At 44.6% G+C, this 3,961-nt stretch overlaps 1 protein-coding gene across 1 annotated transcript in view; it reads right to left on the bottom strand.

Moving 5' to 3' along the window:
* Nucleotides 1-3,961, bottom strand: part of LOC127750780 (uncharacterized) — a 40,474-nt gene that overhangs the window by 34,222 nt on the left and 2,291 nt on the right. The window lies entirely within an intron of this gene.

The raw sequence follows: 3,961 nt of genomic DNA, 5'->3' as shown, positions 1-3,961 counted from the left end.
AAACAGGCACACTTATGACCATAAAAGTCAGGTAATGGGGTTAAAATCCCCATCACATCTTATTTCTATACAATGTCCAAGTTTATACCCTCCTTTTTAACCCATAATATTGAATTCAAATGCTAAAACAAAGAAATGAGAAAGAAAAGAGTGATTAGAGATCTTCAACAAGAAGAGCAGCAGCAGCACCACTACCACCACCTACAGTATGTATTTCACTCAAAAACCCAACATTTTAGGCTAAATTCGGCAACAAATGATAATGTAATACAATGTCCAAGTGTATCGGCTGCTTTGAAGGCCATAATAATGAATTCAAATGTTAAAACTGTTCGTGTCGTAGTAAGGAAAGTCAGGTGAAAACACAACTAAGGGTTAAGCAGAACTGTACTTTAGTCAAGCATCGTATCATACAGGTGAACGAGTACTCCCACCACACAGTCCAGGGAGTGGCGAGAAGTGTGACCAACCTCCCGCTGAAGGTGGCACACCTGCTGCCACGAACATCTTCCCCCTCCAGCCCATTTGTTTCGGACCGTTGTTTTTGTTTGGTGTGTAGTGTGGGAGATGTGTTTTGTAAGGTACCATTGCAGTTATTTATACTCGAGTCTACCGTCAAAGTGTCATATTCCGGACAAATTTGACCGTTTTTCCTCAATATTTCTAACACCGGTAGGGGTATGAAAAATTCCAGCGGATTCTAGAAACTAGGCGCCAAGATATATATTTTCCATCTGGAGAGGAAATTTTCTTTGCGCCAGTTCAACTGCATAAGCCTCTGAAACCCCGTCCGGATTTAAACCCGAAGCCGGGGCAAATCCGGACAGTCCCTATTTTTGCTATTAAATGGCAGTAGAACAGGTCGATACGCCAATACTGCACTGCAGCTACGTGCCAGTACACACCAATTTAACCCGTAACTGCGAAACCAGAGTGATATTGAAATTTTCGAGGCAAAATTGGTCCATTTCAGAAGTTAACCAACTTCTGCAAAAGTCAGTGCCATTTTAGTAGAAGAACATTAGTTTCGCAAAACAAGAATGTGTACAACAATATTTACCTCACAGGATTTTGTCAACATTGAAAATTTAGTGCATTTTTAACTAAGATTTGTAAGTGAGAGATCGAGTGAAATACCGTACAATCAATATTACGCGAAAAAGTCCGCAGGATATTAAAAAATTTTCGACTCCAGCGCAGTGACGTTAAAGCTGTATCTAGTGACCGTGGCTAGCCTTGGTGCTATGAGGCACACGCATTGAAGTACCGCTTCACAGTGTGTGTACTGGTCGGGTCCTATTATTCAAATTGCACTGCTCTGGGCGGCTCTAAAATATGAAACTTCTAATTATTTAAATCTTCAGAGCCTCCCGGAAAAGTGTCTATCTAAATTATGAACCTACATTGTGTAATTTGCTGTAAAAGTGCGAAAAAGTAGTGTCCGGATTTACCATGCTGGTCCGGAATTAGACACTTTGACGGTACTAATAAGTATTTTTTCACCACTATTTTTTATTTGTTATCTTTTATATTTCACAGTGCATATTCTTCTTGCCAAAACGGTCGTCGCCGTCTCCGCTGAGACCTTCTAGGGCCGTCTGCAGCGTCGGGTCCTGGGATCCTGTCTCGGAGCCCTCCGACGCCGAGGTGGGCTTCGTGGCCTTGGTGGAGACTCTGGTGGAGCCCCGACCTCCTCCTCATATATCGGGTCCATCGGAGCCTGGGCTCGCCTCTCCGACTGCTGATCCTCCCGCATCTGTGGGTCAGAAAGGAAGAGGTTAGGATCCCTAATCACTGCATCCATGTCATGTTTATCAGGTGTGGTCTTAGATTTTGTTTAGATGGAATGTAGTCCGTCTGAACACTCTCCCAGTCAGTGTCTTGATGTAGTAAGACCTCGGAGCCGGGTGCTTGGCCGACTATCTGTGCCTTCCTCCATTTTCCCCTCCGCCCCTCCTGGGAGGTAGCTAGTAAGGCGCCTGCGGGCACGCCTGTCATGTATCCGTTTAACCTTGGCCTGTATTTGTTTCAGTTCCGGCCTTACATCCACGACCTTCGGTTCTAGTTTGACATGAAGACTCGGGACCAGTGTCCGGCACCGCCTACTCACGAGGATCTCAGCTAGCGACACCTGCATACCACTAAGAGGAGTGTTGTTATACTCCCGAAGAGCATCTAACATGTCCATCCCTGAGTCATGGCACCTGTCGAGCAGTTTTCTAGCACTGCCAACTCCTTTCTCAGCCATGCCCTTACTCTTGGGATATTCTGGCGAGCTTGTTATAATTTCACAACCTATTTCCCTAGCATATTCGTGGCACTCAAAGGAGTTGAGCGGGTTGTTGTCACCGAAAATAGTGTCAGGGAGCCCATGGGTGGCAAAGACCTGGCGTAGAGCATTAATTACCGCCCTTGCACTCTTGTTCTGGAGGGGCTTTATTTCCAACCAGTGCGACAGGTAATCCTCTTTGACCAGGTTAGCGTTCTGGTTGTGTGATAAAATGTCACAACCCACCTTTTGGAATCTCAGGTGAGTAACGTCATGGGGTAACAGGGGTTCTTTATAATTTGCCCTGCCATGCCTCTCACACGTTCTACACTGTGCTATCATGTTTTGTATGTCACTGTTCAGTCCAGGCCAATACAACATTTGTCTAGCCCTTGTTTTAGTTTTATCAACATTTAGGTGAGCACCATGGAGGTTTGTGAGCGCCTTTCGTCTCAAAGCTACCGGAACCACCACTTTGTCCTCCAGGACAACCAAACCATCCTCTGAGAACAGATCATGTCTGAGAGCCCAGTATGGTTTGGCTTCTGAAGCCACCTGATGTTGATCGTGAGGCCAACCATTTTGGTAATACTCTCGCACAGCCATGAGCCCAGGATCCTTGGCCGTTTGCAGCTGAAACTCCTTTTTGATTTTGGGCGACATAGCCAGGTAAGAGGTGACCTCATGGACCAACTTCTATCATCTCCGGGTCATCTGCTACAGGGTCACTGATAAAATGCCTGGACAGGAAGTCTGCCAGGTACATGTACTTCCCCGGAAAGTATTCTACCTTGGGGTCAAAGCGGAGCATTTTAATTCTCATTCTTTTGAACCTGTTATTCGTGATCTGAGATATAGGATTACGGAAAATAGAAACTAGCGGGAGATGATCTGTCTGAAATCGCACCTGAGGCATGCCATAGATAAACTTCTCAAATTTGACTGCAGCAAAGCACAGAGCCATCATCTCCTTTTCGTATACCTAGATCTACCGGAGGGGTCATTTTGACCCCTAAGTGTTATTCTGCCGTTTTAGCTGTTAAAAGACTGCGGTTTTGGTTACACAACTTCTTATTTTCGATTTTGTTGACCCTTGATGCAGTATTTGGACCTACGGGGGTCCCTGTGTGGGGGTAGGTAGGCAACCCACAAGACACGGAACGCAGTTTTCATAAGTTTTACAGATTTTTTCGCAATTTTTCGTTTCGTTTCGGGTAGATTGCATAAGATTACAATAAAAAACAATAATTCTCAACATTTTAGCATAGCCTGTGTTTGTTTTAGGCTGACCAACAACGGTAAACACCGCAAATACGGTAAGTAATTCTGAAACTTTTGTTCTGCGAATAAAACAGTGTACAAATATCATGCAATATTAGTCGAAATAGACCATTTACAAGGTAGATGTACGCCAGACCACGTCTCGCGTAACAGGCTTCGCGATATCTCCCGAAACACTGTTACGCTGCGACGCGCCTGGCATACATCTACCTTGGCCTGCGGCGCTGACACCCGAGTCGGGTAGAGCAAAAATGTACCCAAAGATTCGGGCCAAGGGTCTACCACTAAGAAATTTTGCGTACGAGGATTATAATCACTCGTGATTATTACTGATTATTACTGATTATCACTGATTATTACTGATTATCACTGATTATTACTGATTATTTTGATATGAAAGATTATTGCGAT

The sequence above is a fragment of the Frankliniella occidentalis genome, unplaced genomic scaffold (genome assembly GCF_000697945.3).
Source record: "Frankliniella occidentalis isolate FOCC.00 unplaced genomic scaffold, Focc_3.1 Scaffold259, whole genome shotgun sequence".
NCBI classification, from domain to species: domain Eukaryota; kingdom Metazoa; phylum Arthropoda; class Insecta; order Thysanoptera; family Thripidae; genus Frankliniella; species Frankliniella occidentalis.
This window is presented reverse-complemented; position numbering and strand designations above follow the sequence as displayed.